This window comes from Hippocampus comes, unplaced genomic scaffold (assembly GCF_001891065.2).
Source record: "Hippocampus comes isolate QL1 unplaced genomic scaffold, H_comes_QL1_v1.1 scaffold51, whole genome shotgun sequence".
Taxonomy (NCBI): Eukaryota; Metazoa; Chordata; class Actinopteri; order Syngnathiformes; family Syngnathidae; genus Hippocampus; species Hippocampus comes.
Genome location: NW_017805497.1, coordinates 1891868 through 1908076, shown reverse-complemented (window position 1 = coordinate 1908076; position 16209 = coordinate 1891868). Strand labels below are relative to the sequence as shown.

The 16209-nt window shown below is 41.6% G+C and overlaps 1 long non-coding RNA gene across 1 annotated transcript; it reads right to left on the bottom strand.

The window, feature by feature from the left end:
* Positions 1-2837: 2837 nt before the first annotated feature.
* LOC109519758 (uncharacterized) lies at positions 2838-7353 on the bottom strand. The gene is made up of 2 exons (XR_002169020.1): positions 6552-7353; positions 2838-4228 (listed from the first exon to the last, which is right to left on the bottom strand). It is a non-coding gene; the product is annotated as an uncharacterized LOC109519758 (long non-coding RNA).
* Between the last annotated feature and the right edge of the window lie 8856 nt (positions 7354-16209).

Here is a 16209-nt window from a genome sequence, read left to right as displayed (position 1 = left end):
GCCCTGATCTTCTAATGAACTGTAGGTGTCTGGATGAACACCGGGGTTTTCAGTCGAGCTGACAAGCTGACAAAGTATTTGATTGGGTGGGCTTGCTGTCACCATGAGAGATACTCGGCCCTCAAGTGGCCTCAAATCTGCTTGATGAGCTGAGCTTTAATAGACTCCTCTTCTACCGTGCATCAATTTTCTTCTACTTGCCTGCGCACACAACACGATGGATGTGTGATACTTTCACCCCCTGAAAGTTTGTGTGAAATGAACAGGAGCACCTTGTCTTGCTTGCTACAATGTCCCTTCCCTCTGGCACTTTTTGGGTCACTGTCACAATTATATTCCCAAATAAATACATTGCTAACCACTGCTTGGCTAGGATATAGTGGCACACAAAAAAATGATATTTTACAGAAACCAAGAATTTTTGTGAGCACTTTTCTCACGTCTACGGATGTGGCAACTATTTGCAAACACGTCAGCCTTTAAGCCAGCATCATTGTTGCTCCTCATTAAAATGTTTTCAGCATTTAGGTGATTTGGTACTGTTGTTTGAAAAATGGACTGTTTCTGTTTTTAAGCCAAAAGCACTTATTAATTGCCTTATTGCTTCAATGCATGTTTAGAGTTGCTGTCAGCCTGAAAACACACACACTAATTGGTTTTATTTTTTTTTTTTTTTTTTTTTTGGGGGGGGGGGGGGAATCATAAAAAAATTTAATTGCCTTCCTGTCTCAGATTGCTATTAACAGCTAGGTACAGTATGTTGGTAGACAAAAAAGATAGCCAAGTCAAGTCACGTGTGTATATTTACAGTCAAAGGGCTTCACGGGCCCACAGTTTACACATGTTAACGACATCCCCTGATCTAAATAGTGACAAATGAAAACATTCTGCATTCAGTTTTTACTTCTGTTTAACACAACGTCCCATCTTCATTGGAATTGGGTTTGTGTGTGTGTGTGTGGGGGGGGGGGCGCACTACTACATGTATGGACACACAAACATTATACAGATTATACATACGAGATGTGTGTGTACATGTACAAAATTTAAAAAAAAAAAAAACATAAGGCACACTGTCCGAAAAGCCTTTTTATTTTTTTTATTTTATTTAAGTATTCTTTTTATGAGAGCTCTCGATTTGGACACATCTCATCTTAAAACAGACAGCACTGACAGACAAAATAGAGTGAACATGGTAACATATATTAATGAGAACAGCACAGAAATGATACAATTTGAATTAGTTTGATCAAATCTTGTATTGTCCACAGAAGCATCGTGTTTGTTTTTCACCACTGATGTTGTCGAAGGTGGAAAAACAGTTTTGGTGGAGAAAAGAAATTGGAATTCAGTGAGTGAGCGAAATAGAGGGAGAAGGTGTCATTATTAAGATTGGGTTGTGGGAGGTTGGGGCGGGTGTGGGGGGGGGGGGGTGGAGACATTGTGGCTTCATGTCTGGATGTGTGTTGCCACCCGATGGCCGCGGTGGGTAACAACGTTATCCAGACAACCATGTCGTTCATTTGTTGTGGAATAAGAACAGGAAATAATGGGCTCAGAACTCACTGAAGTAAAGCACTTTTATCACTTGAATCACTTGGGGAGACAGACTAGCTCAGGGTAGCGGCAGGGAGAAGAAACAGGCACAAGAATACCTTCCTAAAATCTTCAACCGGGTCTTGTATAAGAGCTGGTCGGGGGCCGTAACAAAGACACAAACACCTTCTGCCATTTATTTCACTACACTTAATTGACCTTGATGATTGTGTGAAAAGAGAATACAAAAATAAATAAATTATGAGCAGAGCATGTTGATATGCATATGACGCAAACAAACACTTGGCACATCTCGTCAACTGAAAGCATAATGACATTTTGTAAGCATGTCGCAGTGTACCCGGACACTAAACATCAGCACCTCTAAGTGCAATTATCGCTACATTGTCTCAGTAACTGTCAGAAAGAGGAGAAGAAATAAACTGAGATCTTGTGAAACCAATGGGTTTGTTGTTATTAAAACACACTAAGATGTTCATCAAACTTTTATGGCCTAGTTTGCAACAGCAATAATTGCGCTGGGTTCTGGCAGAATAAAGGGATTTAAGTCAGTCAAGGGAGTGTTTCTTTTTATGTTGCTTGGCCGTTTCAGATGTTAGAAATGGAACCTTATATTAACTGTTGTTTGCCAAGTATATTTGAAGGTTTGAACGTATTTGAGAGTAAAACAATGATGTCTTCAAGGCATGAAAAGAGGGTGCAAAAACAGATAAATAAATCAGGCGGCCTGGGGGTTCAGTGGTTAGCGCGTCGACCTCACAGTGCAGAGGTACCGGGTTCAATTCCATCTCCCGCCTCCCTATGTGGAGTTTGTATGTTCTCCCCCGGCCTGCGTGGGTTTTCTCCGGGTACTCTGGTTTCCTCCCTCATTCCAAAAACATGCACCGCAGGCTAATTGAACACTCCAAATTGTCCCTAGGTGTGAGTGTGAGCGTGGATGGGTGTTCGTCTCTGTGTGCCCTGCGATTGACTGGCAACCGGTTCAGGGTGTTTCCCGCCTACTGCCCGAAGACAGCTGAGATAGGCTCCTGCACCCCCGCGACCCTAGTGAGGATAAAGCGGATCGGAAAATGAATGAATAAATAAATAAATCTGTGGTATTGGAATGAAAAACGCTTTTGGTGTCATTTTATTTCTATTGAAATATGGTTCAGTTAATGTACAGTAATGTAGAAGCATTTAGCTGATTAGCGTATCCCACCACTAGTAAATCTAAAGCACGTGGCTTTAAAGTGCCACTTGGATGGGCTGAACATTGGTACTTAAAATAGGTCTTGATATGAAAATGTTGTCAGCATTAAATTCAAGCCCCTAAAAAAACTCCCGAATTGGAATTCCCATTTTTGGAGAGTGGCTTTCCCCCACACCTGTCTTACGTGCGTCATGATGTGTTTCGTTCGACATGTACTGTATCTGCCTCCGCAAACAGGGTTGATTCTGCTTTTCCCATCCTGCTTTCCTCAGCTTTGTACCTCTGTAACCACTGCTGTTATAGATGTTCTCTGTGTGCACCAAAGAAATAACCATAACAGAAACCATCAAAGAATTACTTTTCCCTCTGCTTGATTGTGACGACAGAGGAATGTTGAATGGGGATGCTCTTTTGGTGAGCATTCTATTCAGACATCAAGATGAGGTGAACTCAGGCATTGCTTTTGACATTTCAATCCCACTGCAACGTTTCAACACTTATTTTGTCTAAATCCTATGAATAGAGTGAGAAATAAGTCCCATGATTAAATCTTACAACAAGAAAGTTTCTTCACATGCTTCACAACAAAAGGCGGATCTGTGAATGCTTTTGCGATTTCTTAAAAGGAAGGAAGAACCATGAAGAGAGCATTTATTCTTCAGTGCAGCCTTTAAACCTATAATTGTCACCCACGGCCCTTTTCCACCACGCTTGTGCTAATGCTAGTTCTGGGCCAGTGCACTGGTTAGCACCAGTTCTTTCTTTTTTCACCACCGAAATTGTCTCTAGCTGCTTTAAACTGGAGCTTAATATGACCCCAATTATTTGTTGGGCCAGACTTTGGTACTACCTATGTCAGGGGCGGGGGGCGGAGTTATCATGACGATGACAGATGGAGAGGTTTGACTCCCTGGAAACATGAAAGTTTTGCACAAACTCTGGAGCAGTGAACTCCTGCACAGTTGTGTCCCACCAGAAGAGCGAACGCAGATGTAACCAGATAGAATGCGATGTCTGACTCGTAGCCAGCCTCGTGATCATCTACAAGGTTTCAGAAAGATCTAAGCGTTTTCCTATGTTGATTGTAAACATTGCCACAAAAATAGGTCCGCGATTCATATTCCAGTAAAATCGTCAATGTATTCTGGATCATGATGAATTTGCAGGGGGCAGGGTTAAGTTGAAAACCTTTTCGAATTGCAATCTGGGGTGGAGTCACAACAATATTTGATACTGTAATCAAATGTTTCTCTTATGCATGTATGCAAATTGAATGGACTAATACGTGTTGACCCACGAAATAAAACTCCTCCGTAAAACCCTATTACTGAAAGACCACCTGCAGTCACACAATCTTCTACAGTGTGGAGATACACAAAGTCCGGTTCCTCTTCGTGTGTGCGTGTTCCGTCCATGTGAATGCGTTTTCCCCCTGCTGTGGATAGTTAGCCATACCTTCAAGCTGCAATTGTCACACTGCTGCCTCCATCATCATGGTGATAGAAAAAAGTCAAGGTGGGATAAGGCAGCCACCCGAGGGGATGAGCAATGAGGAAAAAAAAAAAGTTTATTTTTTTATTTCATTTCATAAAATGGCATTGCTCCCAGCAGCAGAGGTGGGCATTCTGTCAGTACTGACGCAATGCCCACCTCTGGACAGTATCCCCTGAAAGAATTAATACAACATTGCCACCTTTCAAATAAATCATTTACTATTTTCCAAAATTACACATGCTGGCATGAGCCAAGCTCAGCCTTATTTCTTTGGGAATGCCTTTTTTTTTTTAATTGCGTGCTTATACTGGATCTCACTCGATTGTGGCAAAATTAGGTGAATACATTGCCCTCACATGTATGTATATGGATACTTAATGGATGGATCGAAAGGGATCAAATAATTTTTGCTTTTGCGCTGAATCTATGAATTTGTACACAATTTCTTCATCCAAATCAACATGCCAACAGTGGATTCTTTACTTTAAAAATGTATCTTAGTCTGCTCATTAATTCCTTTTGTCCCTCCCAGTTTGGATGATCTGCAAATTAACTTGTTCATGTTAATCTTGCATAAAAATGATAATCCAAAAAGGAAATGCAATAAAATAATTATCATATGAATTCTGCTTCCTCATGACATTTGGTGTGTCTTTTCTGTGTAACAGCAATACAATGAAGTCATAATGTGTTTATAACTGCTTTACCATGACATACCTGTCAACTTTTCGGAGCGCCAACCTGTATAAACTACCAAAAAAATCCTTATAAAGAGCAAAAAATCCTTATAACATACCAAAGCATTTTATATGTCAAAATAACGGCAGAAAAAAACCCACGAAATATGAATGATATATTTGTTTCCTTGTAGAACTTGCTTGTACACTACCGAAGTATGCAATGAATACGCTGCTGTTTTCAACTAGGAACCACGTGATTTACTGGAAAGTTACCGGAAATGAAAGGATTCGAGTAGACTAGGACCATTCTGGGCAAAAGCAAACGGAACTACATGTTAGGGGGGAACGGAAATTTTCAGAATCCGTATGATTTGTGCGATATGGCCATATACGTAAGATTCACCACAAGATCCGTATGAACTATGGCTGAACCGTGTGAGTTGACAGGTATGCCATGAGGAGAAAAGGCTCATGGCCTGCATTAGTTCTGTTCGCAATGGTGACTTGCATTCATTTTATAATGCACAGGTGGTGAAAGATTGAAGCTGGGCCTTGTCAGAATCGCTTATCCGCAGGACCGAATCGGGAAGCAGTCCTGATCGACTCGCCCGAACCCCCGTTTATGGTTCGCCCCCTCCTCACTGCAACGCAGGACAGCGGGGGAGACGGAGGTTCTATTTTTCATACGAGTCGATTACGAAAGAGATACGGCTAGGTTCCTGACTGCCTTTGATTTCACAAAGGCAATCCAATTTCACCTTTGCTTATTTTTAACTCTAATAAGTAACCGAGAATTAGAGGTTCATAAGCGACCGCTTCGTTTTAACGACGGCTCTCTTTCGGTTTTTATATCTGCTGTTATTGTATAGTTAGTAATTTAATAATCCTTGTCAGGATCATTCAGATTTGTTTCTTTTATTTGTTACGCCGGAGTAAACTATTTTTAATTAACTATTTATTTTTCGAGACGGATCACACGGCCCGGTGTTAGTGAGCACGCAACCTTTCATTCATCGACGAAGGTTGAGTGGTGATATGAATTAAATCATAAAAATAACTGAGGGTAGACGATGTAATGAACTTTGACACATTTATTAATATGACAATTATTGTAAAACATGCATTAATCAACCATTGTAGCCGCAAGACTCGGAATACTATCGTCGACAACAAAAACATTGTTTGAATGGTATTTTTCAACTTAAAATCAAATGAGAATAATGTCACAACACACAGCAATTATAATGATAATGAGAGGAGAGAAAGATTAAAAAAACGATTAAAAATGAATAAGTGAGTAAAAATGATTACAAGAATAAAAATGAATCAATGAAATAAGCACCTGTCTATCATCATTGAGGGTGTCAAGATTGATCAAGTCTTCAGCGCCCAGTGATTTAACTTATTAATTTATATAATTATATTTTTGTACCATTTTAATACTTTCTATTTTTACATTATCCGGTTAACAATTTTGGGTTAGAGACATTTAATACATACGATTGGCTTGTTTCTTCCGACACGCGAGAGTAGTATATTGTCTATGTCTCCTTACAGATACAACGGCTTCATAATAACTGAGGTTAGTTGGAATAAAACAGAGTATTAGAGAAAAGCCACCCCAATACCTGTATTCGAGTTGTGCCAGTTGAATGTAATATTGGATTTCTTGATAAGGAGTCATCTTCATAATCCTATTCTCGTCAGGTACCGGAAATTGGGGATCCGGACTGACAGGGCTTCGCCCTGGCCATCCCATCCTTGCCCCTCCGAACTGCGGTTTTTATAGCTTTGAAGAGGCAACTGCAGTCACGTCACCCTACAGCTGGTCCGGGTTATGCAAAGGACGTTTCCTGTTCAAAGCTATTTTTTTCCTTCAAAGGGCACAGTGGCTACTTTCACTTCTAGCTGACCTGGACTTTCCACAGCTGTGCATTCTGGCGTCCTGCCAAACCCCTCACAGCTGTTCTATTTTAGTTTGGTACTTTCCGTACCTTTTTTGGGGCGCTTTGACTTGTGATCTCTCCTCAAGTCAATGATAGACATCATGCACACAATCTATGTAAGAATTCAAATCACATATTAAAATCACATCTAGGCAGCATTTAAAAAAAAAAGATATCATGTTTGCACAATCATGTTGATCCATCATCTCCCTTGCAATCAACAGGTTTTTGATCTTGTCAGGTTGTTCATCAAGAGGCATCATTTGGGAGTAAATAACGTTCTCCGGCAATAATGTATACACCAAGCAGTTTCAAAGCGTTTGTTATCACAACACACAACTATTCTAAATTAAATGAATGATACCATGTTGTTATTTTAATACAACATTCAAGAAAGAAAGAAAAATAGTAATCATAAAACAACAGTTAACAGTAAACTCTGTAAAGCTGTGTAATCCAGTTGTAAAGCACATTTTATGCATTACTCTTTGTAAAACATTCGGCATATTTTAAAGGCATTGACTTAGGTATGTTCGAGTTAATCATATTTAATTTGTTTACTCTGGAAATGGACCTGTTGCGAGCTGGCGAGTGCTCAATGGACAATTTGTTCTGACGTCATCTAGCGGTCAAATTTGATAATGCATTCTTAGGCTGCATTTGGGTCTAGTTTTTAGCCCAGTTTCATATTTAACTTTTTCAGTTGTACCAACACTCGTACCATGGAATGAATGGAGGAATCAGGCGCGTCGGCTGGAGAGACCGGGGGCATCAGAGAGGGCGGCTGGCCTGGGGAGGGGGGAACGGAGAAGCTGCCAGGTGCTGGGGACCAGCGGTCCGCCATATCCAGGGAGGCAGCCCGGATTATACTGGGTCCAGGAGACCCTCGCTCAGCGACCCGGTCCGGCTGGCGTCCTCCAGTTGCAGCAGAGCCACTCCGGAACTCCTCCGGTGGTGGCCCTGCTTTTGGCCCGGCCGCGACGCAACATCCATCGGTTAAGTGGAAGGTCTGCTCCGTCAGCTAGCCGCCAAGTCATTCGGAGCAACGGATCAAAGTGGCCCAGTATCCGGCCATCTTCTACTATCATTAGTGGCATTTGAGGGTGACCTTCAGTCACCCGAATCAAGGAACTGCTTCTCGCCAGGTCAGCAAACTCCCAACAAATCCAGGTCGGAGTAAATGGAGGGCGGCCTTCATGCTTCCAGGAAATTCCTTCAGGTACAAGCCAAATCTCACTTGATTGTCGTACAGGTGAAGGAAAACAGCAATGGCCTAGGAAGGTGGTCCCGAGGACCCAGGTGGACTGAAAATCGCCAGATCCACAGAGGACCCACTGCGGTTCGGTCACCTCCTGTAACATACACAAAGTCAACGTAGCCTTTCTATGTTCGATTATGTATCAGGGCCCGAGTTATCAACTCGAGCCTGCTTATTCATTCCATAGTTAGCCGAAGCATTGGTACCAGAGCCAATTTCTTTGAGCGAGAAGGTCGCTCTGCTACGCGGGAGTAGGGGTGTCGACACTCGCCAAGTAGCAGCATTCCGAGGTGGGAGGGTAAAAAAGGCTGAATAAGTAAAAAAAACAGACAATCAACACGAATTGGTCAACCATTTTTAGCCAAAGTAGTACCGATATAACTCCCCATATCACACCCCCCCCCCCCATGTCACTAGTTGTAGGAATTATCCAAACTCTCCCTCTGTCCCTGCTGGATTTCTTTGGAGGCGAGAGACAAGATACATAACGCATACGGCCATGATTATTGTAAGTATACCCTCTATTATCACCGTTCCATAAATGACCTCGACGGTCCTCAACGAGGACATGTCCATTATTGCCCAACATACAAGTAATAATGTTTCTGCTACCCCAGTTGGTGTTTAGTAGGCAATAGTAATTCAGCCATGCATGTATACTACGAAACAAACCCAAGCCTAATGTGTGTGTGCAGTACACGAACCGTAGAACTCGAACCTTTGTTACCGAAGCGAGTAAGATGATCAGTCGTGTAGGCTGATGTAAATACCACTGGCCGGTACAGCAATGGCATAACCATATCACAACAATCATCCAATATTCTAATTCATTACTCATGTCTTTCAAGGCACCAGGTCATCCGTAATTGCTGTTAGAATTGTTATCACAAGCCATGGTTCCATAAAATTTTACCTTCCCACCAAGGAGTGTAAGCTGTTGTGAGAGAGCCGGGGACCCTTCTGAGACTTCCGCCTTGGGTCGCTGGCTCCACTTGCTTCTTCCATTCCTCCCTCTCACATCATACTTCTCCAAACTCTGGTACCACCTGCTTCCTGAACAGTTCCCAAGGGGCTGCCTGCTTTGGTGACAATGACATCACATTATCTCGCCCAGACAGAAATCATTCACGTAGACCTCCTTTGATAACCGCAAAGGATATTATGGCAGCAACTATGAGTCCAATTCCTAATATAATCCATGCTCCTATGTGTTTTAAAAAATCCAAAAGCCAATTGCCTACATCAGCAAGGCCTTCTTCTGCTATTTCTACTGCGGTTGTAGCAACGGTTTTAACAGTTTGAAGGACAACTTTTCCAATTTTTTCGTACCACACACATTCATGAAGATTAATTCCGTGACTACGTCATCCAACGTTCATACGGCGGAAAAACAAGTTCCGTTATTATAGATTCTGTTTGGACCAAGCCAATCAAAACCTATAATTTCTTTTCCCTCGCATAAGCTGTTTCTAAAGGCATGTCCTTCAATTTTTTGTATTAAAGAATCTGGTAATTTGGGGAGAAATTTAAGTCCATACGTTTTGATCAGTCCGTAATCTTTTTCCCATTGTTTGCAATCTTGTCTATCGGATCGAGAGCTTCGTATCCATCTTCTACTCCTATATTTAGTCCATACTGCTTCTTCGATGCCGGAATAACTTTTATCAGCATATTTGTCACTACAAAAGTCTTTCCATCCGGGTACCTGTCCATATGGTTGTCTTGCGAGTTGTATCGCGCATGTTTTTTCATTTTTAGTGCAGACCATTGACCATGGTCTGGGGTTAGCATATTTGTAAATTCTCTGTGAGGGCTAAGTGTCCTTTTCCTTGCAATACACTGTTACCACATAATGGTAATTCACCCAACATTTTATTGATTTGTTCAAACAAGGTATTACAAATTGTTTCATTTCAAACGAATCGAATCCCCACTAGGTTCGGCTCTCATCTTATGTGCACTTCTTTCCATCCCTGGAATATTCCTTTGAGCGTTTTGTTTGTTTGTTGGCTTGTACAATTTTGTATCCAACGGGGTAAAATGGTTCCCTGGATTTCTTCTAAGGGACATCTTGGTGAAGCTCCTACTTGCCAGTCTTACAAATGAAACTTTTCCTAACAAGACTGGAGACTATTGACATTTCGGATTATTAGCATTTTTCATTCTCTAATCCCAATTACATGTCTAGAAGTGCACAAAAAACATTAATCAAATCCCCCTTCAACCTGTGTCAAACTAGTTTCCTCCAAGTTCCAGCATGCCACCTTTTGTATCTTTGGAGTCATATTAAAAAAAAAAGACCTAATTACTCACACCATCTATCATTTATTTAAAATTTTCTCCATAAAGAATATGGCTGCCTCTCCTCTCAGGCATCATGTCTTTGGAGTGGGTGTCTTTATTGAGATAAATGCTCCTGTGCTAAGTCTTCACACACACACACACACACACACACACACACACACACACACACACACACACACACACACACACACACACACACCCTCAAATCCAGGACTCGGGGCTCCATTCCAACATTGGCCCTGGGCCACGTACAATTCATCTTGGAAATGTCACCTTGATAAGTACTGTGATGTTCAATCAAATTCATTACACAGTGGGGCCTTTGTGGGGACATTTGATGCTATTAATAAAGGAATTGGTGGGGGGGGGGGGTTGTAGTATTGTAAACTCCATACTGTACTGTACTGTGTATTATTAATTCTTCTAGAATTTCTGGATTGTGGACTTGATAAGACTTAAGACAGAGTGAGTAATAGTGTGATACCTTTCCCGTTCTGTACTATCTTAATAACGCCCTCAACTGTTGTTCGCTCAACCCGAACATTAGGTTTGCTTGGTGCTGTATTGATCGTCAGAGAGTCCCCCCCCCCCCTCACCCTCCTGCCCCTCTCGTTGTTGCTTGAAGTGGACTGTACTGCAGTAGACTGTGAGGATTTCTAATGCTTTGCTTCTCTCGTGCGGTAACTAAGGTAATCAAATTATATACCACGGCAAACATTTTTTGAGGGTGGCAGGTAGGCCTACAATATTGGATCTCATTCATTCCATTGTGCAGGTGGAAGAGAAGAAGGGAAATTAGAGCACAGATATTAAGAGTAGCTGGCAACATGACAATTGAAAGACACAAAAAGGATATGGAACAGATTGTGTAAAACGATGGATGGGAAGGTGGGGGGGAAGGGAAAAGTGGGTTGTGGGGGTCATTACAGAGGACAATAGATGAGAATGCTGTGCAGTAATTATCTTGAAATAGTAATACAGTTCAGAGTGCCTCGTGGGCCCTTTGGTAGAGAGCTAATGTGCTTGTTCTCCGATTGTCCTCCCCACCTGACTGCACTGATGTCCACTGTGTGTAGATAGATATATAGGTGGTGGTGGTGGGGGGTCTAGTTTCCTGATTGCTGCAGTCCTCTAATTGTCTCTCAAGTAGATGTTATGCTGGAGGAGGAAAAACAATAAGGAGACTAAGATGGATCAGTGAAGATTAGTTTTGCCTGTGTGTGCTATAATTCATTTTTACTGTATTTATTGGCTTCTATTTAGATTGTGTATCATTTGTTGAGTCGCCAATGAATTGTGTGTCCACCATAGGCTCCAGCAATACTGTTGTACCTTTATCTTGTCGTTTCAAAGAAAACCAATTCAAATGGCAAAAGGCTCCAACTCTTAGCACAAATATCCAGGCTGATAGAAATGATTTAAATCATGTAAAGTAAACCAATTATGGTACCACAGTTTTTTTTTTGTTTTTTTTTTTGTGGAATTAAGTCACAAACATTATTTACAAAATGTTCTATATCGCACCACTACTCTAAACACAGCATTCTGATTAATCTGTTTATGCATGTGAAAATAAGCAGCAAACTCCACACGTTTGTATTCATCTCGAGCGGTGGCCATTTTGACACTTGCTTTTGACAGAAAAATGACAGTACAGTTGCTTTCCACTCAGCTTGCGAATGTCACATGACAGAACTCAGAAAACAGGTGAGCTGTGATTGGTTTTTCTCTAAATCCAGAGCAACTGTGATGTCATTTTCAGTCAATTGCAAGTAGCAAAATGGCCGCCACCTGAGATGGATACAATTGAGTGGATTTTGCCGCTTATTTATATTCCACAAACGCAATATTAATTAGAATGCCGTGTTTGCACTCACGTTGGTGCATACTAGATATTATTGTAAAGAATTTTTTTTCTACTTGACCACCCTTTTAAAACACCTGAATGTTTTTAACTCTTGAGTTTGTTAATGCTGTTGTCTTGGTGGTGTTGTCATTGCTTGTGTGAAGCACATTGAGTTGCCTTGTGTATGAAATGTGCTATATTAATAAAGCTGCCTTACCTCACCTATAAAATACAGCCAAGCACTTGGGGGGGTGCACAGATCTGACACTTGACAAGAAAACAAAGGAGTGATGCATTATGAAGTTTGAAGATGAGATATGGCCCCAATAATGATGCTGCTGTCTCCTTTGTTTTATTTATTGCCCCGAGGATAATACAGCCTGCAGCTTTGCATACCCAAGTAAGCTCCTGTCAAGGAGTGAATGTGACGACGCTAGATTTACAGTGGTGATACTTCACCGTGAGCTATCGCTACACGGTTTGAATAGCAGCCGGAACCACAAATGTAGGGTAGTTATTGTACACATCAAGGCATCGCTTTTATACTCTTGTCGTGTGGATATTCGGTATCTTGACCTTTTAGACAAAAACCGACACGCAGTGTTGTAAAATACAAATGAATGAATAAATGCATTAAAAAGGAGGCAGGACAAACAAGATTTTTAAAAAAGGAGAAAAGAGGATGACGGGTGGAGCAAAGGGAGCCTTTTCAAAGGTTAAAACACCAGGTCGTTACTCGTTATCATGACAGAAAGTCCATACTCACACGCACACACACACACACACACACACACACACACACACACACACACACACACACACACACACACACACGTGCGTATCTGCATCAGTGCCTCAGGATGGGGAACTTCACCTCTTCCAATATCTTCTATGGGACACTGTCTCCATACACCTGCACCGTACTTTTAACTTCTAACATCCTTCCTGTTCAACATTAATAATGATGTTCAGAAAAGTTGTCACTCCATGTTCATTTCAGGTTGTGTAATTATGTCGACACACAAAAGGGGAAGCTATGTGGTTTGAAATGATTTGATGACCCATTAATGCTCCGAACCGGAATGTTTCTGCGACTACGAATCAATAACCTCTGTTCCACAGTAAAGCGGCTTGCGTTGCAATACCTTTCTGTACCAAGAGCTGTCTCATGTTTTGACAATCAATTGTCTTGGAACAGCTATATTTTAATTGTGACTCCTGTGGCCCGCAGTGTAGGCCCAACTGGGTTGTGTATGGTCTGCAGATTGGAAGCGCTAGCTTGTGTTGTGGAGGTCAAAAGGTGGTTGAAAAGGTGTGGCTGCAGCTATTAGTGGTGTTCATAATCAATAGAAACAACAGCCCCAAACTCCTAAACATGCTTTATAAGAGAATCCTCTACTTTTAAGATTCATTTTGCTGAGCCGGGTCCTGCTCACAGGCGAGCCTAATGAGGACTTAAAGTGTATCTTCGAGGTATTGATGGGCAAATGGAGCAATATTGTAAAGTTTGATAAAAATCTATTTTTCCATTTTTGGGTCTCGTCTGATATTTGTCAAAATGATCCTTCCCAGTGAATTTTAAGGCGCCATATTTAGGGAACGGTGTGATGTCAAGGCATTGACTGGGTCGTCCTTTGCACCCATCAGGTGCTATTGAATGATACACCATAGCATGTAAATCTAAAAGTCTTGTCTCGTGGAAGAAAAGTTGTAGATGTGATGTACCATAGACAGCCTTGTTTTTACCGCCTTCTGTGATCATGCCTGTGCTGCACTGTGTTAAAGTTCAGAAATGAAGCTCCGTTCTGTAAGTTTTAACAAGCTTGAGAAAAGAGAATGATTCAAGTCACAAGCCATGCTGTATTTGTTATTGTTGTTGTTTCGAAACAGCCTTTCTACCGCACACAGCACAACGGCAATCCTGGAAATTACCTGCAGAGAATGAATCCATTTTGCCACAGTGAGACCAAATTGTGCTACACGGTTCATGAAAATAACATCAGTTGTAGGAATAAATGCCTCGCCGCTCCCTAACTGACAGGGGTACGCAAGATATTCTTTCCTCTAATTCCACTTTTGTTTTCAATGTTTTAACTGAAACACTGTCACATCATGGGAGAGTAAATTGAGTTGAAATTATTCCTTGCACTAAAAACTGCCACTGTCACTTGGAATGAAGGGCAAAGTCACATTTTCCTCCACACTTTACCTTCCTGCTCACCCCCCCCCACCTGTTTTTTCCTGTTTGTTCTTCCTGCTGCGAAACTCATTTTATCTTGAGGCATTTGTTTATTTTCCCACAGTCCTTTGGCATTCCTGGCAGCGTTTGAAGTGACACACTGAAATGAATGTATCCCCTCTCACTGCCTGACTGATTCATGGCTTTGTTTCTCAAGTTTCAAGAGCAACTGATATTGTTTTAGCGCTCTTCTTTGCTCTTTTTCAAGGTACACATGCCAGCCACACAAGTCCCTCAAGTGACGCATGATAATGATGAGGATGATATGTTGTGATTTGATTGATGGAGACATCTGAATAGATGAAGAGGGAGTCACAAATGGGCAATATGAAATCAGGAAAATGATTTTGGACTCTCTTTGGACTTGAAGGACTGGCTGGAATCCAATAATATAAGACTCATTCAGTATCCATGGAGATGTCTGGACCACTTGCCTCTAAATAATCAACTTAAAGGGGACTTATTGTTGAAATTTGACTTTTAACTGTTTGCATACAAATAGTTTTGTATGTGGAGTGCCCGCCCGCCCATCAAGTGTGAAATTGAACAATCAAATACATTTCAGAGAGTGTGTCTGTGAGCGAGCCGTTCTGTTCTTCTACCCCGCTGTTATAAAACAGTGGGACTAATTAATACGATACATCCACCAAACCTCACCGAATTCGTCAGCCATTGGAAGCTTGACCGCCGAAGCCAAACGGTAAGCAGAGCTGCGGTGTCAGCACATTACAGTTACCAGCATTGGCTTCAGGCAGCAGGGATTTTTGTTTGGTAAGATGTCCGTGTGTCACAAACACAAAGGTGACTATTGCCTCCCTCACTACCACCAGCTGGTTCAGGAATTGCCGCCGCAACAGGCACTGACCAGCATGTGGCCACAGCTCCAATCAGCCACCTCGACAAACACAAACATTCACCAGAAAGTTATTGACGTCCCTCCCATCACCCACTCCTGTCTCATCTTATCTTGGTCAGTCAGCTTGTATTTTTTGTACTGTTTGTACTGTTAATTTTTACCTGTCTACATGCCCTACTGTATTTGATCTGAAAAGTGCTGTTTACTCACTTTGGATATGTTTCTAATAGAGATAAAGTGGAAACCAATTCAGTTCTCCAATTGAAATGCATGCATGATGCTAGGTTGTAAAAAAGCATTAAGGGAATATATTGCCTGCTCATGTCACAATTTTGCTTGTATGTTGGCAAGATAGACAGCGTCCTCCCAATCATCTCTAACTGGAACATTCTGGGACAACAGTACATGGAAATACTACAAGACAAAAGTATATGAGAGAACGTGAGAAAGATATTGAGGAGTTCTAGCCCACAAAAAGTTGGAACTATCATCATTAGAACATTGGCGCAAACACATCAATAATATACCCTCATCTTTTTTCACCTTCATCATAAGAACAAACTCTTATTATTTTCTTCTATCATCCATCATGCAGCTTCATTCCCTGTTGCATTAATAAGTCAAGAATGCACTTTTTGGCTTTGACGCCTCCCCCGATTGCTGACAGCAGAGGTGGGCTGGTGCAAGGATAAGTGTACTTGTGAATAATTGAACAGCCCAATGCACAGCAGATGTTAACCTGTGTGTGTGTGTGTGTGTGTGTGTGTGTGTGTGTGTGTGTGTGTGTGTGTGCGTGTGTGTGTGTGTGTGTGTGTGTGTGTGTGTGTGTGTGGGTGT